The following is a 27,989-nucleotide window of genomic DNA, read 5'->3' on the forward strand; positions in this document are numbered from 1 at the left end:
TCAGGGCTGGGGGTAGATTTATGCAGAGTTTAGATGAGGGCTGTAGGGATGGTTCAGCTAGGGCTGATGGCACATCTGGCAGCCGGTCAGACCTGATGACCTCTGGAGGTCCTTTCCAGCCCCACTTCCCTCTGATTTCTAGGAGATACCCACAAGCTGCTTCCTTCTCCGTGCCTCCCTAACCCAAGGCCAGCGAGCAGGGCTGGCCTAGCAGAGGCCGGAGGAGCCCTGCAAAGGGTTAAGGCCGGTTTGGCCCGGCTCTGCTGTGCGTATGCTGTAATCTGTGTGGCTCTCTTGGCCGCCTGCCAAAGTGTTGCCTTGCCTCCACCTCCTCCTCCTCCTCCCTCCCTTCCCCTCCCTCCCTGCCTTGTGCATGAAGTCGGATCCTTGAGCTGTTGCAGAGGCAGCCAACTGCTCCATATTTGGCTTCGCTTACACACTGACATACCGGGGAGCGGAGCAGCCTCGTACCGCAGACATCCCTGCATCTACTACGGCGCTGGGGGCAGCCGGGACCCGCGTGTCACTCACTCACTCCCGCCGCGGGGGAAGGAAGGAAGGAAGGAGCCCAGAGGAGCCAGCCCCGCTGCAGCACCCCCGCGCCCGGCCCGGCCCGGCCCGGCCCGGCTGGGTGCTGCTGCCTCCCTCCGCCCCTCCTCCAGTGACACTTTACAGTAAGTGGCTTTTTATTCCTCCTCTGCTTTCGCCTCCCCGCTTCCTCCTTCCCTGCAGCTGGAAAAAAAAAACACGGGGGGAGGGATCTTCTCCCCTGTCCCTCGTGCACCCGGGGCTCCTGCTCCCTTCCTTGCTCTTGGGCACAAGGGCTTTGTGATCCGCTGGGGGCACGCACTGCACCCCGTTTGCTAGCGGGGAAGGGGTCCTACTCTGTCCCTCCTGCACCCAGGCTCCTGCCCCCTCCCCTACACCCCAGCTCGTGGGCACAGGGGCTTTGTGATCCCCTGCACCCCCCGCCCTTGCTGTGCGTGAAGGGGGGGGGGGGGAGGAATCTCCTACCCTGTCCCTCCTGCACCAGGGGCTCCTGCTCCCTCCCTCGCCAAGCAACCCCTAGGTGAAAGGGCTTTGTGATGCCCTGGGAGCAGTCCCTGCACCCCCTTGCTGTGTTATGCCGTGCCAGGCGGGGTGCAGGAGGGCCGGGGGGGCGGAGGGGTGCCCGGTGGGGGAGGGGTCTGAGTTGCAAAGCCGGACCGTAGTAGGGGCGGATGAGGGCGGGGGTGAATGAAGCGAGAGGCGCAGGAGGCGGCCGGCAGCAGCAGCCTTCCCCCTCCGGGCCCGGGCCCGGGCCCGGGCACAGGCCGGCTGCAGGCACCGGCTGGCGTGGGGCCGGGGTCAGGGCAGGCCTGGCTGCCCCGCTCCCCCCCCGGCCTGGGGCTGGGCGCGGCGCTCCGGGGCCCTCACAGCGCCCCCCCGGCCTGCCGGCCCAGCCCGGCCTGCCGCCTTCCCCAGCCCTTGGGAGCCGGCGGCCCCGCAGACCACCCCCAAAATAACAGCCCCCCCCACCTCCAGCTCCCTCCAGCCTTGTCAAGTCCCAGCTCCCACCAGAAGTGATTAGGCTGATGGGGGGGGAATAATAACCATCACATTATTATTATTATTATTATTATTATTCATAATAACAGAGGCCAAAGTGAGGCCTGGTGAGATGTGAGCGGGGATGGGGAGCAGTCGCTGAAGAGGAAACACGGGAGAGAAAACCTCCCTCTCCTCCCAGTGCATTATATAAGGAGAAGGCCGAGCTATTTTTATTTCTGTTTACCCTATGCAGGGCAATGGGGACTCTTGCAGGCAGCAAGTTTTCAGTGGGGGGGAGCCACTCTTTGGCCCCCCCTGGACAAGGCTGGACTCTGGATATAATCAGGAAAAAAAATTAAAAAGGGAAGCCTGATGAACGCCCGATTCAGAAATGCAGTGTAAAAAAACCACTGTCCCTTCTGCCTGCCCTTTATGAGCAAATAAGAAATGGGGGAGGCAGATGACCTTAGTTCTCCAAAGCCTTTTTATATTTGGTGGCATGAAGACATCCGTATGTCGTCATGCAGGTTCTCCTTAAAACGTAAGGATCACTGCTATCTATTTTATGCAGCAGGGGTTAGCTGCATGTCAGACGTGATCTGACATAGCCGGTTACTTTGATTATATATTAGGTAAGTCGAGGGCTTTTCATTTCAGTTTCCAACCCAGACCTTCAGCTACTGCAAAATTCAGATAGCATGTTAATGTAGTTATGTTGCTTTGGACGATTAAGACAGTTCAGTTTTATACCCTGGAAAAAGGATTATGAATGAGGGAGAGAAAATTGAGGGTGAGAGAAAAAAAATATGCCGTAGCTTTTTCTTTTTTTTTTTTTTTGTGAGATGCAGCAAGGTGTCTTCTTAGAGCAGCTTACGGTTTTGTCTCATTGTCCCCAAACATACATACATATAAATAAAATAAAAAATGGTCCAATATTTTACAGGCAGGAATTCTCATAAAAGGCTGGCTTTATTATCGCCGTTTATGTAAGGCAAAGGTTGATAGGTTTTCTTCAGCTCTTGTCTGTCTATCTCTCTGTCATCATGTAGATACATGTCAGTGGTGTAGATTTTCAGTGCACTTACTCTAGCCCTGATCAGTCATGTAATTAGATCAGGCTACCATGGTAACAGACAGTATTCATCGTCCATTCAGGTGTGTTTGTCTTGTGACTAGGCTACCTCAAGCGGTGTATGTACTGTATTTATGTTGTGCAGCCTGCATAGCTGACTGCTCTGTCTTCTTGCAGAATGTTTCAGCATATTGTAATCATTTCCTGACCACTGAGTATATGAAAGATGCTCCTCGAGTGCTACAGCATCAGGCAGTTTTTACATTTGTGCACAGTATGCAAATATATTGACCTAGTCAGGGAAATTACTCTAGTGTTTATTGTTTGTGAATCAACAAATGTTTGCTACTCCTTCTGAACTTTTTTTCAGGCTTATCTAAATGTTTAGTCCCCAGTCTAATCTTTTTAGTGGGCTAGGTGTTTAACCATGTGAAGGCTGAAATTGTGCATGAAAGATATCACAGGTCTGAGGGCTAACAGTTTAGGCCCCAAACCGTGTGCCTAACTTTACATGCTCTGACTAGCAGAATGAAAGTGATGGGTAACTGGCATCAGCATTATCACTTACCTCAAAGAACACGTTGTTATAAGCATGTTCTAATTCTTAGCAAGATTGGGGCCTTCATGTGTTTTACTTAGTCATTGAATTTCCAATTCCACATTGTAAAACGTTAGGAGGAATAGCTCTTTTATCAGAGACCTTGTCATTACAGGTTGGTTCATTTTGTTTATATTAATCTCTTGTCTCTGTTTTCATACTCTTCTCAGTTTTGTTTTATCATAACATATGAATTAAGGCCTTTGGCTATGAAATTTATAATGCTGCTTTAATTGTGAATGTATGCTTTAAGTGCCTTCAAATTGCATACTGCCATTTCATAACATACTCATGGAGAAATATATTTGTATGTTTTTATATATACATGTATGTTCAGTCTCAGATTTGGGAGCCGCTCTATTAAGCCAGTCTTCAGAGAAAAAAAACAAACAGAAACCCCTGTTTTTAATCAGTAGCCTATATTTGGCTCACTGTTTAATTGGTGTCAACTGAAGTGACTCCAGTGGGCTGATTTATGAGCTTCTTTACATGGGACTGTATCCAGAGTAACTCCATTTATTTTGAGCTATTTGAGACTTACACCACAATTAGGGAGCCCGGAGTCTGGCCTATTGTGTATGTAAATCTTCATACATTTCTTAGGTAAAATTCTTATGGACTTGAATAGGAGTTTTCTGTGAGTAAGGACTTCAGATCTGTGCCCAAGAAGCTATATTTACCACTGCGATAAGTGGTTAGTATCTCTGTTCAAGATAACAGTGTTTCAAACATTTATGCTTATGGATGAACTTGGCCCTGTAGCTTTAATAGTTTGATCCAGAAAGCTGTCAATCAGCCAGGGCTCTCAATTGTTCAGGACTCAGCACCTTCCTGGACCAAGTTCTTAACTGCTTGAGTCTAAATGATATCCCAAACCTAAAATAGCTTTTTTAATAGTTCTGGTGTTGAAGCAAGGGGCTGAAGAAAGTAATGAGTACTGTCTGTCTCTGGCTTAAAGCTGGCAGTGCCTGTCAGTTTATAATCCCAGGTGCAGTGTAACTGAGCCCACAGGTTTCTGTCTGTCTGCCAAGCAGAGCCCTTGGTGCTCATCGGGGGGTTCATAAACAGTTTCTCACACTTACGTGCAAACTTTTCAGTGCCCCGACTGACTTGGCTATGTTGTTTATAAAGCAGGGGTTTTTATCATCTCCTCAGCTGTGCAGCCACTTTCAGCCTGGGTATGGAGGAGACTGCTTGAAACTGTAAGTGCAGATGAGGAACCATGGGCCTGGAGAAACAGAAACAACCACACAAAGTAATTCTGACAGAATAATCCTTTGTACTGCATCATGCTCTTTATACATATTGTGTCTTACGACAAGTTGTTTATAATGTGGCGCATAGCATGGAAAGTGTAAATATGGTTTAAAAATGCTGTGTATGCATAAGTGAGACTTCTGAAAAGCAGTCTGTCATGCTCCCCCCCCCCCCCCGAATTCATTATAAAAGCTTGACAAAAATGGCCTTATTTTACAGGATATTTTATAACAGGCCTGAAGTTTCCTTTGCTCTAAGAAAAAGAAAATCTTTATGTAATCTATTCAGTGGCCTGGTTTCATCCTAGTTTAAAAAAATGAGCATTTGAACACTAAAATATAAAAAATAATTGTGTTAGTAATATAACTAGTGAAACACAGTCAGGCCTAATCCTGCTCGCACTGAAGTTCAGTGGCTTAAATTCTCCTTCACTTCAAAAGGGGCTTGTCTCAGTGTTGTCATTCTTCATATAGTACACTGCTTTTGTTGTGGTTTACTAATAAGAAAATGTAATCAAGAAGTGTAGTTTGGTTTCAAAAACATCTTAACCTTGCATATGGGGTCTGAAGTGTTTACTGCACACATTTGGTATGAGAGAGAACGCATTCTGAGACATATTTTCAGAAAAGGCTAACCAAGGATGGCTCTTAGCTGACTGTACTCTCGGCTGGTTTTGAGAGATTAGCTGTGTGGAAGACTGTTCAGGTACAGTACATACAACTTAAATCAGTTCAGAGAACAAATTGAAATGGGGCCTGCTGCTTTAGCAAGTCCAAATATAATAAGCATGACAAACAGAAGTGTGGCAGGCTTAGCACAGGTAAGTTTTTTTCAGACGAAAGAAATGTGCAGCGTGCTAGGGAAGGTTGTACATAAGAAATTCAATAGCTTAAGCTTTTAAAACTAAAATGAAGTGAACAGTCAATATTCTCATGTTTTCCATAATTTTAAGCAAGGCATATTTTATTTATCTTTGGATGTGGAGAACCTGCATGTTATATTTTGGGGTCTGATGTAATGTTCACAACGCTAAAAAAATACATTTTTCTTAAAAAAAATGGGATAAGTTTAAAGTGATTTGACTCAGCTGATATTACTGTCTAAAATGTTTAGATTTTAGCATCTCTTCGAACAGATAATTGGACAAATCGGTGCAGTTTCTTCTTGTGATCAGTGTATATATTCTTAGGATACTACTTCATTTTATGTTCTCCCATAACTATAATGTGCAGAGGCATTGTGTTTTATAACATACGTGGTTGTAGGATGGCACCTGCCCTGGGTGCCAACAATGAGGGGGTGGCAGGATCCCCCCAAGCTGGGAGCCTTTGCTGGGCAGGGCAGTGCTGCACCAAACAGTATATGTGGCGGGCAGGGAAGAGTGGGGTGAGCAGAGTGGTGTCCTCCCCGAACCCCCAGCCCCATGTGCTCAATGAGTATCTTTATGCCACTGATAACATAGGCACATCTGTATATATGGATGCGTTATTGGGCTTGGTATGGAAATTCACTTAAGAATGTTCTTAAATCCTATTAAATGCCCTGCTGCATAAGGTTAGACATAATTACCTGCTTAAAGTTAAGCATGGCATTGGTGCAAGTGCGTGGAGAGGTGACCATAGATGTCTTTGTAAACTCAAACACAAGAATGCACAGGAGAAATGGTTTGACTAAATTCTGTTATTGTCTCAAGAGTGACAAAACATTTGGTGAGGTTCCAAGTGAAAAAACAAAACATATTTTGTTCAATATGCAGTGCCAGCAGAAATTTGAATGTGGCTCTTCATAATTTTTAATGAATAAATAAAATTGCAGCGATAGTGCACATCTTTGTTTGCATTATCTAGGAGTTTGCAGTATAATGTCTTGAACTCCAGAATTCCAGGGAAATGCTGCCAAATCTAATAATGAGAGCTAGGCATCTAGTATGTTTTTTATCTGGATAATGTTCTTATAATGTTCTTTTTTAAGGTAATGTCCCACCTCAAATAAAATGTCACGAAACAGTTATGATTCCTAAACTTAATACCATGATCTTTCAGCCTGAATAAAGGAGCTGGGATGAGGAAATGAATTTTCAGTTGGTTTGTACTTGCATATTACAAAAAGCAGTTGCTTAACAGGAATCTTCTAACAATTTTAAGGCCAGTACATGCAAAATTGGTTAGTAGTTAACTGTTTCTCCCTCCTTTATTTTGTTTTCTATGTCTTCCACTTTTGGATCACCAGTCACATTGCAAGCCAACTCAGATGGGCAAGCAATACAAGCTGTGAATTTCTTTTTGACCCCCACTGGACAGTGACACATCATTATTTTCATTTTCACTGAAGAGAAATGCATTGTAAATAAGGTGAGAATATAATGCTTTATAAACCCCTGTCAGAAAAATTGCATTACTTCCCATGTCTCCTGTGTCTCGTGTAGGATGCTGTGTTTTAGGTGAGTGGGTTTTAGGTTTACTTTCGGTCAAAATGTATTCACTTGCTAAAGGACTATGTAATGAATGAAAAAATTGCATCCTTTGATTTTTGCTGTGATCCGTCATCCATAAAAAAATTGTATACATGTATGAATGTGTGGTTCCTGTTTCTTGCAGCTTTTTTGCCTTTTTCAACCTTCTCTCAGCCAGAAAACCATGTCTGGCCTACTGATTCTCCCTTAAACCATACGTATCCAGCCACTTGTGACATATCTAAATAGGTATTTGTGTTTTTGTTACTCTGGCTTAAACAGTGTTGTCATTTCTTGTGAATGTATTGAATTACTCAAAATATATCTTGTTTTCCTTAAATCCCCAGCTCCTGGAGTGATGTGATTAAACGAGAAACTCAACTGTTGTCTCCCTTCCCCTTTTTTTAATTCCTCTCCTTTTTTAAAGTACATTTCTACCCTTTATGGTTGTAGAGAAATGCCTGAAACATGAAAGCTCAACAGTCAGACTGAAAATAAAAATAAATCTTTTTTTAAATTCTCTTTGTTTCTAGGCCAGCATCATGATGGTTTGGGGTCTGACTCATGATTTTTGAATGCTGGGATTGCCAGTAGTGTTTCTGTTAAAAAAAATATGAACAAAGGTCACGGGAAGAAAATATGCCCTTCCTTTAACTAATATCACATTAAACTGAGCAGTTAGATGTGAAAAGGTTTTTATTATTTAAATCCAGAAAAAAAAACTGTTATCGTTTTTTAATTATGAAAAGCTGATCAGAAAGTCTCTGATGTGGAATAAATTTTTATGTATACAGTATGTCACAGTGAAGTTAACAACACATAATTTACATTTTATTGTGGCTACAGGATGGGGGGTTGTACTTTTAAAGGGAAGTAGTCTAAGCAGGTAGTTGGATGTAAAAGCATGCCTCTTACCATTTACAGTAATCAGCCAGCATGGAGGGGGCTTACTGGTAACTACTACATCTCTTCGGAGCATTATTCTTTTTGAGAATGAAATTCCAAAGCACTGTTGCACTAATATATTATCACCTTCCAGTTTTAGAAGGAAAGGGCACTTTTACACGTGCTTCAACAGATTCTGAGTAGAACGCATCGGAGCAGATTTGATTAACTGAGTTTGCTGGAGCATTTCATGTATTTGGCGTCCCCCTGTTTCAAAATGGTGGTGGAGACACTTAACTAAAACTATTGAACAAACTTTAGTTAAAGTGCCCTTCCTGCCATTTTGAAACGCAGGATGCTGATTACACGAGACACTGCGGGCATTTTAATTAGGCTGGCTCCTGAGAGCTGCTCTAATTAAAATGCCTGCCCTCCCCGCCCCACAAACACCCCAGAGCATGTGTATAGGTACCCAAAATGACTTGATAGCAGATGTCAATTTGGGAAATCAGGTGGAGTATTCTTTTTACCTTAGCATTATCGTGGCAACTAAGCAATTTATTTTTGCAGAATTAGCACAGATTTTATAAAATTATTTTTATTTACAGAAATGCTTACTATAGAAAAAGCTTCTTTCTGGTAACTGGAAGAACTAAGTAATTAAAGCATATTAATCAACTCTAAGTGTCTTCTGAATGCCCAGATTGTAGTACCCACAATGTATTGTTAAGTCACCTTGAATATTTTAGTAGCTAACATTTTTTGTGCTTGCATGGAAAACAATACTATAAACAGTAAGTAAACATTAGGCATAAAAAATAACTTTATTAGGTCCAGTGAAATTCACTCTTACCCACAGCCATAACAATATTAGTGCTTTGTCTGTGCCTGCATAGCTTGTGCCATGCTGTGTACCTTAACGGGTATTAGACCAAGTTTAATTTCAGTACCGTTCTTTTTGTAGTTAAAATGGAAAGGGCCTGCTGCTTCAATCACATTACAACTTGTACCATCTTTAGCAGGTATTCCTAATTTGTTCCAGAGTGAGATCACACTAAATAAGGTAAAAGTTATTTAGGTGGGCACTGGCTGGGTACACGAATTCTCTCTGTCACTGGAATTAACACAATGGCACCCAGAGTTGTAACTTAACGAAACAAGTGGGAACCACAGCCAGCAGCTGCAGACAGGCTACGCCAGTGATACTCAGTGGGTGCCCATACACGTGTTTTGATGTGTTTTGATTAGAATGCATTAGAACAGACTCAATTAATTGAACTAATCGATTAATTGACTTATCGGAACACTCCATTGTGCGACAGCATCTCATGTATTCAGCATTCCATATTTCAAAATGGTGGCGGGGGCTTTTTAACTAAAGCTCATTAAACAAACTTTAGTTAAAGTGCTCCGACTGCCTTTTTGAAATGTGGTATGCTGAATACACGTTGATACAACAGAGTTTTAATTAGAGTTGCTTCTAATTAAAATGCTTACATGTACCCTCTTCCCCCCACCCCAGTCACCTGTGTAGATGCCTGATCTTTCGGCCCCACGGGCCAGATGAGTGACACAGATCAGGCCCCATGCTGCCTCCATTGGACCCAGTGCACTGGGATTAGGCCCCGTGTCCATGCTGCTTCTACCCAGGCCACATGCTGGGATCAGGGTCTGGGGCACCATGTCACCCCTGGCCAGCCCCATGTGAAGGGACCAGGCCTTACCTAATGTAGCATTCAGGGCCATGGCTGGTGGCTGGAACATGCCTTGACCCCACAGATCAAGATGGAGCTTTGCATCCTACAAACCTTTCCTGCTCCACTATTGTTTTAGGGATGGTAGCTGCAGTCTTCCATTTCATGGAGACTAGTTGACTCTTTGTACAAGAGACAAAATATCGGGCATCTTTGATTTAATACACCATATGTCAAATCCAGTCCTCAAGTCTTTACTTAAGGCCTAGTTGTACAACCATGTATGTATGTAACCCTGTTGACGGGGGTTATCCCATTGACTTCAGGCAGTAAAGACACTCTTGTGTGTCAGCATTTGTTGAATGGAGCCTTTAGTGTTTACTATTCTAATTCAGGCTAATGTCAGCGTGAGTTTTCTAAGTGCTTTATCTCAATATGGACATGGGGGTTAGTTAAATTTAAATAAAATACTGCTGTTAATTTAATTTTGACTTCTGTAAATTTTAGTCCAGAAGAAAACAAAAATCTAGTGAGAGTTACTGGGGGTTTTTTTGTTCAGGGCTGGCATTGCTTCCTTTCATGTAAGCAAGTGACTCAGTGCTTTCTTTTAAACAGTTTTAAGAGAATTTTACATGAGAGACTGGACATTTTGAGAAACAAAGAGTTCCTTTTCATCTTTTTCCACTGTTCAAGTCATTTGATACCTATTAATCATATTATGACATCTAGCTGACTCTATAGCAACTGCCTATTTGTAGCAATCCTTATTGCTACAAATACCCAACATTCACTAGGGTATTTGTTGCTTAACAAGTCAAACTTTTACATAGGCTATGGTTTTAAACGTGGTGCTTTTCTAACATATAGTTAACACTCTTTCCTGGCTCATTTAGAGGCAAGTGGTAGTATAGCCATTTAAAATAATTTTTAATAAAAAGACAATGATGTAATTGGTCTTTGTGGCGAAGATATCAGTGCCCCCTTCTGGCTGTTTTATAAAGCAGTGTTGATCATACTTAGAACAGCTGGGTTTTGCCTTTTCATTTTTATATGTGAAGGCATGCAGTGGTGGTAGGGCTAAAAGGAGGTGGTGGAGATTTTTGACTGGGCTAAGAGCAGCAGGAAAATGAAGATAGATTTCAACTAGGTATAATTGGATAGTAATTACAAATCATATTTAATTTTTGTAATTGCTTGTTTTGTATTTAAGTGTGTGAATAAATTTAGTGTAAATGAAAATGAAAACTTCATGGTGCAGACTGGTATCACAGAAGCAGGTCTCCTCCACATTGCTCTGCTTGTCATCTCACAGCTGACCTTATTTACTTCAGCTTTAGCTAGGCCCGTTGAGAGATTGCTGGTCTTGTGGCAGTTTGTATGATGGTTTTGTGACGTATAAATTGGTTGTATTTTGTGCTGGGCGTAAAATGAGACTGCTAAACCTGTGTTTGTTTGTGACCTAATCTGGGGTTCAAGCCATGGTTCAGGTGCCATTTCTAAATTAGGGTATGTAGTGCCACGCAGAGATACCTGAGCTAGTTCTGAACAAGCTAGCACAAGTACAGGAAACAGTATAGGTGCATTTATATGGTGTTTTGCCCAGGCTAGTATGCCCTGCTGACAGTGGCGTAAATTAGATGGGTGGAACACAGTGCTGATGTGCCAGAACTGTTTTTGATGTTGGCCACAGTAAAAGGTGTGGGATTTTGCCTGAGATGTGCTGATGTTCCTATCGGTCCTTACCCCAGATGTTCTTGGCTAGAGAGTCTTGCTCTACTGCTCAGGATTATACCAATTGCCAAATCTAGAGTTTGGAAGGAGTTATTTCTGTGAGATTGGCACAGGAGGGAGGCTGTCTTCCTTTGTGGCATGGGGCATGGTCTTTTTTCTAGGAACTTTTGGTAACCCAGGGGTGGGTAATTATTTTGGGCGGAGGGCCGCTTACTGAGTTTTGGCAAGCCTTTGAAGGCCCCATTACAGGCAGCCAGGGGCAGATAAAAAATTTAGAAAATTAATATTTAGGGTTCCCGCAGGCCAGATAGAATGGCCTGGTGGGCTGCATCCAGCCCGCGGGCCACATCTTGCCCACTCCTGTGCTAACCTATTGCTTCCCTGTCATAGCAGTGGAAGAGCACTGGGGTGCCCTAATTTCCCTTGCTTTCATATATAGTATATTGTACAGTGTATTCTGGGTGTCATAGATAGTGCACCTTGTAAGTCATGTGTAAGGATTTGAAAATCTGATTACTGTGAATGAAGGGGACTGGATTTGTGTCCTTTCCAGCCCTATGTTCCTTAGCCAACTTCTGTGGGTATTTCTGTAGAGCTCTGTGTTGTGCCATGTAGGCCTACCCATAGATAGTTGTTTCTGAAGGTTTTTTAAAATGGAATGTGAGAATCTGGAATATTTTTAACCTGATTTTAAGAACTGAAAGTGATCCTTTGAAAAATAAAAATCAGGGTCAAGATTACAAGAGCACTGTCAATTTACAACCACAAATTTAAATTAAAAAATATATTGTAAAATGTTAAAATGAAATGCAAAGCTACTTTATTTTAAAATTTCACATAAATATTTAACTGCAATGATTGACTTAGCAATATTACAGCATTAAGAGCCTGAAAGTAAAATTAATTTCTTGGATTTTTGTTGCCTGGTTTTGTAAGAAGTAAAGTTATCAAAATCTTGTTAAAAATAATAATTAAAATAACACACAATCTGTATTTTAAAAATTATTTCACTTTTAACAATATAAAGTCTGTTACTAGCAGGACCAAGGAAATGTTGGTGTTTGTAATTATAATTAGGTGAAGTTTTGAGGTGCTTTTCTTTAACCAAAAAATATACATACTAATTGAGTAAAAATGTTTGTTATGTAAAGAACTGATTCAATTGTTTTGGTTGAAAATATTTGAGAAAGTCAGCATGTTTCACTTCAACATTTTGAAAAATGAAACCTCTTGTTGTTTTCTTTAGTAACATTACTGTGTTTTTAAATATACCTAAAATTTAATTTTGGAAAAAGTAAGAGGATCAGATATTTGTCTGTTTGAACAAAATGATTCATTTGATACAAAATAACTACATGAGATGCTAGATAGTCAAAGAGCAGACTCATGATTTTTAACCCATCAGTGTTTGTTTGTTTGTTTTTTATATATTTCGTTGAAATGGTGTTAGGTAGAATAAGTTTTAGAATGACACTGAATTTTTTTCATTTTTGTGGGGCCGGAATAATAGACGTTACCTCTACCTTTATATGTGCCTGGCACACATTTTTGAGGAAATGTTCTCTTGTTCCCATCCTTTCACGTGTACAAATTGTTCAATGCATTTCAAATGAATGCACTCATACATGCACATCAGAGATTTGACTTGACTGCAGCATAGGAGTGTCCTGGTTTGAGAATCATATTAGCCTAGCCACTGAAAGCAGGTAGGAAGCTTTTTGTGGGGGAGAGGAGGGAGGAGCATCTGGGCCAGTGCCTGAGTTAGTTTTGCTTAGGAAACAGGCAGCTAGAAAATGTTTTGAAACCAGCTTAAAATTTGACTCCGGATTTCTTTCATTCTTTGTCTTATTAGATGTTCAGAAATACAGTATCTGTCCAGCTGTTGAGAGCAGAGTGGTAAATCTTAGTGGTAGAAACATTGTTATTTCTTTGTTAAGCACTCATCCTATTACAATTTCTGTGAATTTAAACATTTCTGTGACTAACTACTTGAACGAAGGTCAAGCTGTAGGAAGAAAAATGGTTGCAAAAAAGTACAGCTCTAATGCTTCAGTTTTTTCTGCTTGTTTTTTTTTTTTTTTGCCAGCAAATATTTTCTCTGTGTTGCTGTAACTTGTCAGTGTCACATCCCAGGACCCCAGTAGGGAGTGCATTTTTAAATGTATATAATAGAAAATGGGTTTCTTCTCTTCTATGCCCCAAAACACATACCCTTTTTGATGCTGTGCTGTGTGCATAGACTTCTCTAGATAGTCCATGAACAGGCCAATTTGAAAATCCAGTGTATGTGAAAGCAAATAAAAAAGTATTAGCAAATTATTGTATTAAAAATGTTCAAGTTTAGTATCCAAGTGTCACTGGTGGTTATTAACTCATAGATTTAATCATATGTAAAACATTTTTATTTACAGATTAGTATGTTCTATGCTGACATATGACTAACAGGCATGCCCCTCCCTTTAATAGTTGTATGTCATCTGCATCAGAGAACCAGTTACTTGGCAATTCCCATTTGATAATTCCCTCTTTATGTTCTGATGAGTTACTTAACAGTGATGAGTTGTTAAGCAGAATACCATGTTTAATTTGTGCCTCACAAACTAAGGTATTGGCCTGGGGATATCATTGTTTTCTAAATGGTGCTTGGCCTTGCCCTAGGAACACTGAAACTACAGTAAGACATGATAATAATTTGCTGTGACTGTTAGGCTTAATAGTGACTGATGTACAGTATATTCTGACAGTAAAGCAGGGTTTTTTGTTTGTTGTTGCAGTTAAATTTCAGGGATGTGCCCTGAATGGAGTAGGAGCCAAGAAAGTTATTAAAATCATTTGCTGAGAAAATTTGTAATTAAAAAAACAAACAAACCCAGCAGCAATACTACCACTGCAACAACTTGCATATTAGGAAATACCGACTGCACCTCCCTGAAGTCTCTAACCCTGTCATATAAATAAATAATATGTGAACAAATTGTATGCTTTTTAAAAATCATCCTCTTTTATATTGGATGCTTTCTAGTTTATGTATCAGCAAATATTATTTTGAGTTATTGTGTCTTAAATATGTGACAAGGAAAAATATCACTTTGCTTTCTCTATTATTACCTGTCTCTTTATGTTTCTTCAATTCCCTTTTACAGTCTTCTTCTGTGGTGGTCACAGCAACACCAATTTATGGCTGTGGAATGCATTATAACTCTCAAGCACCCTCATTGCTAACTGCAGCATTGGACTGTTCCAGGAGGGTACATGAGTTCAGCAGAGCTTGGATACAGCACATGCTGGGGGATATATACTGATCTCATTCTGCATGTGAGATCCCTGATAAGGTCAAAGTGAGTTAAGGTCAGGGGTCACATGCGATCCGTAGTATTAGTCTTTCTGTTAAATTTCACCACCTAGGTTTGATCATGTGATGTTGACTTCTGTGGGAGTTTCATTAAGGACTGATTTTGGTAAGAACAGCATTGGGGTTCTACTGCATTTACTTTAGTGAATAGCATTGTCCTATACTTGTTAATAGATGGATATTTTGTTTCTGTTAATCTGGTCAGAGAAGCTGAGACTTGGTTAGTTTTAAATTTTAATTGAAAAAGGTATAGTATTTGGTGCATGATATTGCGTCATCTGACTTGCTGATTTTATTAGAAATTCATAATGATGTCTCCTAGCAAGAAAAAAAAACCCATTAGAACATACCTAGGTACTCCTGTGAAAATCTTACAGATGTTTGGTTCACTGATCTAATTTAGATTGGTCTGAATTGAGTGTACCTTGTACCAGGTCTGTCTGAGACCACTTGTGCCATTTTTAGACCCATCTATATGTGCTGAACTTCTGTAAAGTTATGGATTTAGATTTCCAATCATGTAGATGGTCTAAGTGTAATGTCTGTATGTGGCCAGGAATAATGACTTTACAAATTTGCTTTGTAAAATATAGAATTCAAAGCAGAATAATCCAGTTCAATTGTGATAATAAACTATACCAGATAAAGTATCCCTTGAAAGGAAGATTAGTCAGGTTGATCAGATGTGGCTTGAAGTATCTCAGTAAAATATTGATCAAATTATATTTTATCCATATTTTTCTGCCACAATAATATCCTATTTTATTTCTTATTTTCGGCACAGAAAAATGTAAAATAATGCTTTACTTTTTTGGACACTTTTTTTTCTTTTGAATATTTTCTTCTTTTATAAAAAGCGAAAAGAACAGTCCAATGAACACAATTTTTTTAACGATATATATGTAAATATTTATGTAATAATGAAATGTGTTTTTTAACTATAAATCATGAACAATAATATACAGTATAAATATGTAAAAAACAAAACAAAACAGGCAAAATAAAATCATTTTCTTTATTTTCCTTAGTGCTTTGAATTAGTATTCTGTTTAAATTCTTTAAATAAATTTGCAGTCTCAAATGGTGCTGGATGGGCATCCCTGCAAGCTGAAATCCCTTGCAGAATCATACAACACACTCTGCAGGACAACCTGCGTAACAACCATCAGTATCCCCTGCCCTCCCCCCTCCCAAACAAAATGTCCTGATATGCAGGGATCCCTTAGCCAGGTGAGGGGCCTTTCATTCTCTCTGCATGGAGACTGCTAATAAAGATGAAGGTTATGATATTGGCATTTGTCCACTGCTCATGGGATTAAGACTTAATAAAGGCTGCTCAGGAGTTGGTGCTTTCGGTGACTGATTTAGATTGGTCTTGGACCCCTGTATAGAGAGGAAAAGACTCGGTGTTGTTTCCTAGTCTCACGAACTGTCAAAGCCTTTTATTTTCTCCACTGTTTTCCAGATACCACATCCTAAACTATGCACTTGGACAATACTCTTTACTTCAAAACAAGTTTATCTTGAGTAAGGACTGTAGGAATTTTTCCTACAATATTTGCTTCTGTCAGATAAGGTGTTGTTCTTAGTAAATGCTATTATGTATTGAGGTAAAATAACAGGTAAAAAAATGCAGGTTCATATTACACATGTGAGATACTGTAAATAAAACACTAGTGTGAATATCATGAACATGACCTTTCACTTAATGTGAAAGATTACTTTGGTATTACCATCTTAAGATTTAAGAATCTGATTTAAGAAAGACCTCATCAGTGCAAGATAACAGCTTCTCAGAACTGCTGCTGTCCTGCTGACACTCAAAAGAAGTGCAAAGAAGCCCTTTTTCTGCTGAGGAATTTAGTATTTCCTGGAGCTAGGTACCCTTCCCTCTGGATTTCCTCTGTGTCTGCTGCTGAGCAGCTGCAGGGGCACCCTGCCAGCAGTAGCATGTTTCCTGGAGGAGCTGAGAAGCCAAAATCAGTGAGGGCTGGTGGAGTAGTAGAAGTTATCTACATAGCTTTCTACATGGATCTGGGGGAGATCTTTCCTGTTAATACCCTAGATCTATATGAGTAAGAAGCCTCCCCTCTTTTGGCTTGTATCCCTCCCCCCACACATTTTTTCCCTTGGGGGCTGGCCTGCAAGGTTTTTCTAGTTTTCTTGGGGTCTCATTGTTGTGAACTGGTCCCATATTAGTTTGATTGTGTTGTCATGGAAAAGAACTTACAAATTACTTTCTGAGCTCAGTAGCTGATTAATTAAATACAGGACAGATAATTGATTTCATAGTCCTGTCTCCGTAATGTGTTTTTGAGTTCTATATTCCATTTCATGGAAAAAGGTAAGGATGGTCATTGTGATTATCCATTAACCTATACTTAACTGTAGTGCTTAAACCAAACCAGTAAATGTCACATTCTCTCTTTCTGTTTCTGGACTCTGTACATATATATGTATGGCACGTAGGCCTGCAGGGACATTACAGCACCTAGGAGGTTGAAGGAGGAAGACGGTGTCAGGTAGGAAAGTCAGATTTTGTTCCATGGTTGTTTAAAGTTTGAGAGAGAGAGCATAGTCTTTATGGCTGCCTTTTAGTTAGAGGGAGAGAAAAACCTCTTTTAAAATCCTGGTAGGTGCTAAACACTTTCAGCACTCATTGCTTTTAATCCTGCCATAGATTCAAGAAAATTACAGTATCTAGCCTAAAGACATTTTGCACAAGACTCTGCTGTCCATTACCATCTGGTATCCATTTGAGATAGTCAAAAAGAAGCATAAAGAAACTTAAAACTGCAGCATGAACAATAGGGGTAGAATAAGTTTATTTTATTATCTTAAGTAGAAACAGTCAAATATATCCCTTTTGTAAGGAGTCCAATTTATTGAACATCATGTTGGACAAAAGGAATGGAAGAAATGTAAATTAAGAGACACTTCTACCATGTTTGCAGCTGTAACATTTTTAAACGTTCTTTCTAGCTAGACCAGTTGGGAGTAATTATCATAAGTGCTGTTTAAATAGTTCTTATATAGCCATTGTATCTCACTGAAACTCATGGCACTGTACGCCATGTTGCAGCAACCAGAGTTTCATACTTATTTTGTTTAACAATAATACCAGAGGGCTAATTCATTCTGCCATTCCACCGCTCTTACATTGACAATATAAGGAGAATCACCTTTGCATAAAACTTGGGTAACAAGTGTGCTGAATCTGGCCTAAAGTCTCCAATGGTAGTCTGGTCCCTTTAAAATTAGAGCTGTTGCTAGCAGATCAGCTTTACCTATCAGAGGCTGCTTGTTTATGGCTTGGAGAGTTGAGCTGCAGCTCTGCTTTTCTTTCAGGTATGTAGGGAATGAAAACTCTGAGTCTAAGGTTGTTCTATCTTTCTGTGTTTCAGTGGGACATACTTTCCATCCTCCCTCCAGTTTTTTCACTTGGCAAATTGCTCAGAACTGCACTCTACTGCCCCCTTCCCCACTTACCTTTTCCATACTTTATTCTTGCTTGCTGGCCAGTTGATTCTTTTCCACACCTCCCTCTCCACTGAAATTTCACTTCGGTCAGCACTTCTAGCTGCCATGTGTCATGACCCACTTCTGCTTACTCTCACCAGGTTCATTACCTGTGCAGCACATTCACTCCTTTCTTTGTTTTTCTGAATTCCCTTTTTTTCCTGCATTCTGTTCTTACTTGAAGGATTTCAAATGCTTTATAATTTCTGTGGAACACTGTAAATTTGAGTGCTGTTTTACCTATCTTTTTTCCGTCCCTCTTAGTCATACTTGAGTTCTGAGCCTACAATTCAAATGATCTGTCTGGACAGGCGTTTCATACCATGCACCCTTCCCCTCTCCCACACTCTTGGGAAAATCTTTTTTTCTCCTCTGAAGCTTCATTGTGGGTGCCAGTTTCGTTGGCTGAACATTGGATTTTCAATATTATGTGCCCCGCCAGTCTTCTCTTGCTTCCAACTGTAGAGCCTCTTCAGCAGTCATTTTGCTTTTCAGGGTTGTCACTTGGGCTTTAACAAGTTAGTTACATTTATTCACTAGCATAATATTACACCCTGGCGGTATAAAAATAATTCACCCATTTTCTGTGTACCTGGGCATAGCTTGGGGGGTCATTTTGTTTCTTTCATTTAGTACACAAGTTAAAGGATGCATCATTGCTGCACTGTATACAGTAAGGTATCATATGAAAATAATTCTTTGACTTAATAACGTCAACTTACATTACTAAAACTAGAAGAATTTACACATGCTTGATGTTCATATGGCCTGGCTAATTTTTTCACTTCATCCTGAGTGAAGGGAATCAGTTAGACTCTTTTGTTTCTATTTCTAGTCATTTCACTTCGGGACCCTCTTATGGGAGTGAAGTGCTTCAAGGGTAAGTTATGAAGTGTTTTAGGATAAAGCCCCAACTTCAACAAAAAGAACAGTATCAGCTTGTTTGGGGGGTGGGAATTGACTGACTCCTGAAATTGGAAGTGGTGTAAGTTTTCTGTTGATAGGTATTTTCAGGAAGGAAGAAAATACTGACTTCTTTAGGGAAGCAGTGAAATCAGTTACCATCAAGTACCATCATATCTACAAAATATATAAAATGAGACATTTGGGAAGCTGTTGTTTTTCCAGTTGTATCTTAAATGTTCCTTATTTTTTACATTTTTAGACAGATACAACTGTTGAGTACACTTGCTTTAAAAAAACAGGCAATTCATGGACATTTTATTTCATAGACATTAGGGCTGGAAGGGACCTTGGAAGATCATCAAGTCCAGCCCCCTGCCCAAAGGGCAGGAAGTCAGCTGGGGTCATAGGATCCCAGCAAGATAAGCATCCAATTTGCTCTTGAAGGTGTTCAGTGTAGGTGCTTGAACCACCTCCGATGGCAGGCTATTCCAGACCTTGGGGGCTCGGACAATAAAGAAATTCTTCCTTATGTCCAGCCTGAAACGGTCTCACAGTAGTTTATGAACGTTTGACCTTGTCATCCCTTGGGCGCTCTGGTGAACAAACGTTCCCCCAGATCCTGGTGGTCACCCCTGATAAACTTATAGGTGGCCATCAGGTCACCCCTGAGCCTGCACTTTTCCAGGCTAAGAGTCCCCTGGCTCTCAGCCTGTCGTCATAAGGTCTGTTTTCCTGACCTCTGATCATGCATGTGGCTCTTCTCTGGACTCTCTCAAGCTTCTCCACATCCTTTTTGAATTGTGGAGCCCAAAACTGGACGCAGTACTCCAGCTGCGGCCTCACCAAGGCCGAGTACAAGGGGAGAGTGACATCCTGGGATTTGCTTGAGAAGCATCTATGGATGTAAGCCAGGGTTTTTGTCGCTTTACTAGCTGCAGCATCGCATTGCAGGCTCATGTTCATCTTGTGATCAATGATGACCCCCAAGTCTCTCATGTTAGATATCATAACAATTTTTTTCTTACAAAAACTTCATTTTGTATTTAAAGTAGCTTCACATTTAAAAATGATGCTTCTCTCTGAAATCAGTTCCAGTAACAAGCTAAGTTATGAAAACTGATGGAGCTAATTGAGAAAAATGTATATTTTCCACAGCTGAGTTGCATGGTACATGTCATACTAGTTTTTGTATGGTCTGTTTTGCTTGTCCTTTGTAGAGTCAGATAGTTTCTCTAGGTTAAAGTAGGAAAATGTGAATGTAATTCCAAAAAATATTGGTAGTAGGGGCTCAGAGATAAGTGTAAATGCTTTTAGTGCTTCTAAATTAAAAAAAATGACTAAATTCCATATTGATGGAGTCCTTATAAAGGCTGGGCCCTTTTAATCAGCAAACAGGTCCTCTGTGCATCAAATAATTAAAAATAGAGCAAAGTTTCTGAGCAAGGCGTCTGGCAGAAGCGTCTGTCCTTCCATCTGTGCCTGATTAGCAAAATGTTTCCTGATACTTAAATAGCACAAGCTTTGCTCTCTTTTTTATTATTTGTTGTGCTGAAGACCTGTTTTCTTGTTAAGTGGTCTTTTTTGAACAGTTACTGGCAAGTGTTCAGGAAAGTGTATGAAGACATCTTGTACACATTGCTGATGCCAAATTGTCCCTTTTTTCAGAGGTGCTGTCCTCATATTTTTATCTTTGTTGCTCTGAAAAGTTTGTGCATGCCAGTTCATTGCATTTGGGTTAAATTTGTGATGTTATTGCCCCTGAATGGCAAAAAGCTCCATTAATTCTGCTGTGTTTTGCATAACAGTAATGCTTAGAGCTTCTTTATACCAGAAAGATTCTCTGGGGGTACATTTGCAAAGCATGTGGGGCGGATTAGATCTACCACTCCTGTTAACTATACTGGGAGTCATGCATCTAATCTGCTGTGCACACTAGTCTGCAAGTTTACCCTTTCAACAGAGACATAATCAGCCAACGGCTTTCCAAGGGCTTCTGAGGCCTTAAAATGGAGCTCTAACTTGCTGGCAAGGTTGTAGTGTTGGATTATATCCTTCTTATCTCTGGTTTGCAATGCGAGGCTTCTAAATTGCACCACATCATTTTCCTTTAACTGAATTATTTTTAAAATCTTCCTGTGTGTTTTATAGTTGTAGGTACAGGTAAATGCATATACAATTTAAACAGCTTAGAAGAGGTGTTGCATTCTGGTATAGAAACACAAGTATTTGGTGCAGTTTTGTTGTACTCAGTTACTGAGTGTGCTGTTGTTTTATGCTGGGAAGTCAATGAAGAATTGTGGGGTGCAGGTAGGTGCGTAAGTATCTGGAGCAGAATCCATACCCTTGCATGGATATGCAGGTGGTGTTTTACTTAGAGATTTTTCTTTCTCTTGCTTTTTAATTTTTTTCCCCTAATTTATTGAAAAAAGCTGTGCCATGTGATGTGGAAATAGGCCAGACTGTACTGCCCCCAGGACTTAAAAAAACCCATGGCTGTTACAGTATTGAGAGTTATTGTGCTTGTCTGTGTCTCCATATATATGAACTTCATGTGTCTGTGCTGCTGAGACCCATTCTACCTTCCCCTGAATGGAAATGTTAAATCAAAATCATTTCAGTACCCTAGACATTTGAAACAGGCCACAGCTGGAAGAATGGTGAATTGAACACCAGCCTCTGACCAACAGTGTGGAGATTTCCCCAGAACGGTGTGGAGTGCCTCAGAAGGAGACATGCTTTAAGTCCCCTGCATGCATGGTTCACCTCATTTCCTGGCTCTGCATGACTCCATCCTGTCATGTTCTCCCTGCTTCTGCAGCTGTACAGTGAAGCTGCATAAGAAGCACCTTGGAGCGTATTGTGCATCCTTTTCTACCTCAGTTCTGCTCTGAAAGGTCTGCAGAACTTGGACAAAATGGAGGGATGGGGAGGAAACGATGACATCTGAAGGGCTGGTGATACCAAACATATTAAATTGATCACCCTTCCTGGCATTTGACAGTTTGTTGCACTTTGTACTTCTCTTCTGTCATGGTCTCACAAGCTTGGCCACATAACTTAGGAACATAGAGCCCTTTAATTTGGACTTCAAACATTGTTAAGGACATACATATTTTACCCCCTTAAGCTGAAGGTTGCTTTTACAGGAGGGCAGAAAATTACTTGTAGTTTAAGAGTCTAAGACAAAACTTTGTATGGGGAAGGAAAAAAATATGATGCGGGGGGAAGCCCAAATGAGCAGGAAAGAAAATGAGATCTTACTTAGAAAAGAATGATACTGTGTCGATAGACTTGTTCAGATTTAGCCAAGTTCTATGTTATTCTTAATACACATTTTTAGCGTATACCATAATGAATTTTTTGGAACTGTTGCAATGTATGTTGTGAATGTGAATTCATTAACAGTAGTTTGAATTGCATATTGTAGAATGGAATTTGTTTTATATATCTCTTCTCATACTTAAGGTACTTTAAACAGTTTAAAATAATGAGTTAGATACCAATAGCACAGTGACACTGTAGATAAGCACAGCTGCCATTATGTGTGCAAAACAGATCAAACTTCAGCACCTGTTTTGTTGATTGGTTTGCTGGAGAATATTGGCCATGATAGCAGTGTCATCTCTTGTATTTTTTTTACAAGATCTGGGTGAGCACTAATATCAGTATATGGATTGCACTCTAGATAGGTAGAAGGATTCTTGTTCTATCTGACTTCATGTATAAATTCCAAATGTAGTGTAAACACAATCAGAATGAATTAAAGTGTGCAGTATTTAGTTAGCTATTATTTAAACTTCATTGCCTTTGTTTCACTGCCAAAATTGATTATTTTCATCATCAATGCATTACATGGGTGAAAATGGGTGGGCAGGGAGGGTTCCTAAAATGAAAATCTCTGTATACACACATATTGCTGGAAAGGAGCTGAATCAGATCTGTCCCAAGGGTAATAACCTATCTGCTGTGCAATAAACCGTGGTATAGCAGTCTGCAGTTCTCAGGAGGAGCAGGAAGACACTCCAAAGCAATCTTTTTCAGCTGACTAAAGAAAAATACTGACAGGCTTCAACACACAATCCTCCCCAAGTACCAGGGTTACATTGGAAATGGTTTGTAAGTAGATAGGCATTAGTCAAGCATTCCTATAAATTGCCAGTTGCTGGCTATTGTGGATTTAATGTGTTAGGCCCAGCTCCTAGTAAATTACTGACGGTGTTCCAGTTGACGTCAGCAACTCAGGACCAGGCTCCGACCCTGGTTTAAATCTGTAGTGAAGTTAATTTGGATTTAATACCAGTATAACTAAGATCTGAATTTGGCTTTCAGTTTTAAGGAACAGAACAGAGCAGTTGAGACTGGTGTTTTCTTACTGACCAGTATGGTGCTGTGTCAGCACTGTATATACAGTAGGATCAAGCTACAAACCAGAAGTAAAACATTTTTGCATTATTCAAAATGCTACATTCAAATCTTTCATCAAGTAATATATGTTAGGGAAAACTCAACACGTTTTTGCCCATTGCTGATATGGTAATTATTTAATAAAGAGAAAAATATATCCAATAATTCACGTGTAACTTTTAAAACAAAGTATTAGATATTCATTATTTGCAATTTGTACCATCTTGCACAGGTTAGTAGGATGGAATGGCAATATAGTATGTTCTCAGCTATGTGGCTTTAATATATGTTACTTTTAAGACACCTACATGTTATGATAAAAATATCTAATATAACCAAGGATAGGTAACCTAACTGTAGTTTAGATAATTACAAAAGTATCAACCTGAGAGAGTATTGAAACAGAAAAAATGTAAAAATTGAAAGGTTGGGGTTTTTTATGTCAGTATCATTAATAGAATGAAGCACTATGTTTCTGTAAATGTTCAAGAAACATTTTGATGATTTATGCTACGTAGCAATGGCTATCAAATTAAGACTGCATGTGAAGTAAATATTCTAAATTCAAATGATACATGATAATGATTAGCGTGCCATAAAAAAGATTAAATATGTATTTTAGCTGACATTTACAAAAAAATTCCAAAGAAACTGAGGAATATTTTTAGAGAAGCAAAACAATACATCCCTATATAATATTGTATATAGATGGCTAAAGTGCTGTTTTATCACAATGAGGACCAGTGGAAATGCAAACAGGTAGCAAAAATTTACTGCTTAACATTTCACTGAAAATAATTGACCTGGGTGCTTTAAATATTGCAGGAAATATATTCTGTCATAAACTTGACATTTGAATATTAATACTGATACCGAAAGTCTCCCCACAAAAAATGCCAGAGCTGGAGGGGAAAAGCAGCATTTGATCAGATAAGAGCAAAACAGTTTTAAAGCTCTTCAGATATGATGAAAAGAAAATGCTCAATGAAAGTTGAGACAAAATTATCTTTCAAGATTGGACATCTTGTATCTGTTTTAGGAATACCCTTATATGGGAAGAGTTCAAACCAGAGAAGTTTGTCGCTACAATGTCTATTTGCTGGCCCTTCACTTGGTATTGATAAAGCCTATATCTTTCAAACAGGTAAATAGTTACCAGGTGATTTAACTTCACTTGTACAAGTATCTGAATTATACGTATGCATGGTAATATGCACGGATGTATCTGTGATGTATCTGGTTTGCTGCTTTCAGCCTCAAACTCATTTGGGCTATGTTACAGGTTATCTTCTGGGCCAGTCAGTTTTGGCTGTTGAATTATCCTTAGTAGGGAGCTGTTATTGTTCCTTGGTGTGTAATGGAGCTGACATTTCCTTTTTCTTTTCTTTTTTTCCTTTCTTTAAACAGGTCTTTCTGTGAAGCTCCATCTCTCAGAACTCACTATTAGCCAAGTAATGGTTCTAGTGCAGAGTTGGCCAACTTGAAGCATGCATGCCTCAAATGGCACAGGGAACCTCTGTGTCTAGCATACAGCAGCCTTCGGAGAAGACAGGAAGCACAGCAGCAGACAGGGCAAGGAGCAGAAAGCAGAGCAGAAGATCAGGCTGGGGAAGGGGATATGAGTAACAATTGGAAAGAGTCCAGGGATAATGTGTGGCTTGCCTGCCAAAAAGGTTGACCCCTACTACTTTAGGCAAATGTATTGTAGGGGGAGAGGGAACACCAGGAATTTTCAGCCAGCCACTACATTGCATAAACAAATGCTAGGGACAGTTGCAGCATATGCACTTGAGGCATTCCAAGGACTGTTGCCCCTTTGTACTGCTAGAAAAACAACTTTATTCCAAAAAGTGAATGAGGGGGCCTGGTGCAAACTGGGAATCTGGCTATACTTTGCCAACAGCACAGTCCATCGAAGGTTGTGTCTTCACATGGGCAGGGCTAGTTCTACAAGTGATTCTGTCACTGTGAGCTTTAGCTGATGCAATGAAATACTGTAGCAGCCAAGCTTGTAGTAGCACCACTGAGGAATTACTTTCCAAAATACCCTATCATGGACAAACCTGCAGAGCTCATATTTTGGCTCTTTATCTGTAGGCCCCTGGTTGGAGGCCCTGTTTTGACTGTATCTGTTCTGCTATATTCAGGTTTATTAAAGAGATTTCTTTTCTGGGCAGGAAGGGAAAGATACGCAACCACCAATCTGAGAACTCACTTCTGTACTTCTGATTCTGACTACCTGGCGCAAAACTACCTGGCATGCTTTCAGGGCCTCCCTTTCTCTTCTTCCTCCAGATGTGTTTAATGTTGGGTTTGAGTTTTCAAATGCAAATATAGGTTTAGCACAGTTTTGCATTGTTCTTATCTGTATTGTATTCACCTCAGCACAAACTGCTTACCAGAGCTAGATGTACATTAAAAAAGACTCTCTTATAGTACTGATATACTTTTGTCTGCAAGTACTTCAGTACATTGCGCAACAGTGGATGACATTCTGCTTCATCAGATTTTAGTAGATGGAAAATGTGATCACTAGTTTGTTAGGTGGCTGATGGACAGTCACTTAAAGGTGTGATGGGATCTGATCCACAATCTCAACCATTACGCTTCCTGCCATGCCATTTGTGCCTGGCAGAATGTGCAGTTTTAGGATCCTGGTTTAATTCTCAATCACACTTTAGTTGCCAGTGCAGAGGGAGCACTGATGATCCCAGGCTCCCCCTTTACCAGCAGCTTGAAAGCAGAGTGCCCACAATCAGCTGGGGCAAAACCCCAGCTGGGCAATACATTCTGGTAGGGTAAAACCCCAGTTGGGAAGTACATTCATTTTTTGTACAGGTCCCTGTGCATGGGGATGAGTAAAGTGTACCATCCAAATGGGTGACACATGGTTTTCACAGGTTCTCAAGCATAGGACCCTGGGACTGGGGAGACTCTCCCCAGTCCCAGAGTCTATTGTACTGGGACCTTTAAAAAGGATGTGTGGCTGGGCTGCACACATGGTTTTCTGACATCTCTGAAGCATGGTGACCTTAAGATTGGGAAGAGGCTCCTTGATCCCAGCTCCTTGGGTGCAGGGGGTGTCAGAAAGGTCTAGGGTGGAGTAAGCCTGAGGTTAGGGTGGTATTCCCCAATGTTGGGCTCACCACACCCTCCTGGGGGTCAGGTGAGTGTTTGAGGTCCAGGGACTGGTTTTGCCCCAGCGTGACTGGGCAGGAGACAGCTGTAGCCCTGATCTTGGGGCTCTTCCTTGCTGGATCCTGACACTTAGAGAATTAGGATCTGTCATGGGCCAGCTCCATCTAGCCACATGTTCAATTTAAGAAGTGATATAAACGAGCCACAAAGTTGTCACGCATTATATTTGGAATAACCTTGAAGCTTGTTTATTGTATTATCATGCTTTAAATTGACTTGAACACGTGTAAAGTTCTTTTATGTTCTACAGACACTCTGCAGAGGTGTAAATGGGTGGGTCTTAATGAAATGTAAGTAAGTATGAAAGTGTGATCCGTAATACCCTTGCCTAACCCTGCTGGTGCCCAATTTTTGACTAATAAAGTTCCCTTTGTGCTCAGAATTTTGCTTCTGGCATTCTGGGAAGGGTCCAGGTCATCTGGGCTGAGTTGCTTAGTGCCCATCTTGTGCCTAAACTTTGCCTGAATCCATGAACTAAATGGATCAGGTAGACCTGCTCAAAGCAACACCTCTGGATTGAGCTCCACAGAAAATACAGTGGCAGCCACAGCTTTTATTTTAAAAAAGTGTCTGTAAGAGTGTCTTTCCTTTACAGAGTAGCCTAGTGATTAGAGCATTCAGACTGTGGGAAACCCAGGCTCATTTCCCTTGTATGTGGAAGGGGATTGTAAAATCACATCCCATGCAGTATTTGTTGAGCCACAGAGAGGGAGGTAGTGAATGTGACTTTGTAGTCTAGTGGTGAGATAAGTCAGCAGGGAAGGGGGAGGTCTGGGCTCCTGTCTCTTCTCCAGGGACTGTTTATGAGCTTAATGCAATGAATGCTCAATGTAAATTAAATACAGTCCTTGGGATAGAGATTCACCTCTGGTCAGGTGTGTGCCCTAACCATTAGGTTAGAAGTACATGCTCCTTCAAAGTCCTTGGAATGCCTCTTTCTCTGATCCACGCTCTTCCATGCTACATAAGAAGGAACAGATGTTGCCTCCTGTTGACTTGGTAGTTAGGGCTCTCTCCAGGCGGGGTGTGAGCCCATTTAAGCAGAGTAGGGAGTTTAGCCCCTGGTGCCTTGTACCCTGAGTGAATGATGTAACCCCTGGGCTTTTGTGGAAAACAGCAACATGATCACCCCTCATCATGTGTCTGTGCTTGAAAAGAAAGGATCATTCCTCTGCTGTTTTTGAGAGGTGCCAAACTCCAGAAGAGGGCTAAGGGCTGAGAGTCGTGAGTACAAAGACTATGTTCTTCTGTATCTAGACACATCTGAACAAGTTAAGAAAAACTTGAATGGAAATGGTGAAGTACTCCTAATCCCCAGATGCTTTTCACCATGAGTGGAAAATAACTCCTGTAGTGTGTTATTTTATGTAAGGTAAATATTAGTCAATGGA

General features: G+C 40.6%; 1 protein-coding gene across 5 annotated transcripts in view; it reads left to right on the forward strand.

Annotated features, from left to right (window-relative positions):
- The first annotated feature begins 371 nt into the window (after positions 1 to 371).
- The window catches only part of ATXN1 (ataxin 1), a 274,246-nt gene continuing 246,628 nt past the window's right edge, over positions 372 to 27,989 (forward strand). For 3 of the 5 annotated variants that reach the window (XR_016441345.1, XM_090039240.1, XM_090039243.1), the window contains exons 1-2: positions 372 to 674; positions 6,687 to 6,808. The gene's annotated coding sequence lies outside the window, so the exon portion shown is untranslated. Of the gene's footprint in view, positions 675 to 6,686; positions 6,809 to 14,362; positions 15,563 to 27,989 lie in introns of those variants that run through there. The other 2 variants (XR_016441346.1, XM_090039241.1) reach the window with 2 other exon arrangements.

Source organism: Crocodylus siamensis, chromosome 3, assembly GCF_052110815.1.
Source record: "Crocodylus siamensis isolate JL-2025a chromosome 3, ASM5211081v1, whole genome shotgun sequence".
Classification (NCBI taxonomy): Eukaryota; Metazoa; Chordata; order Crocodylia; family Crocodylidae; genus Crocodylus; species Crocodylus siamensis.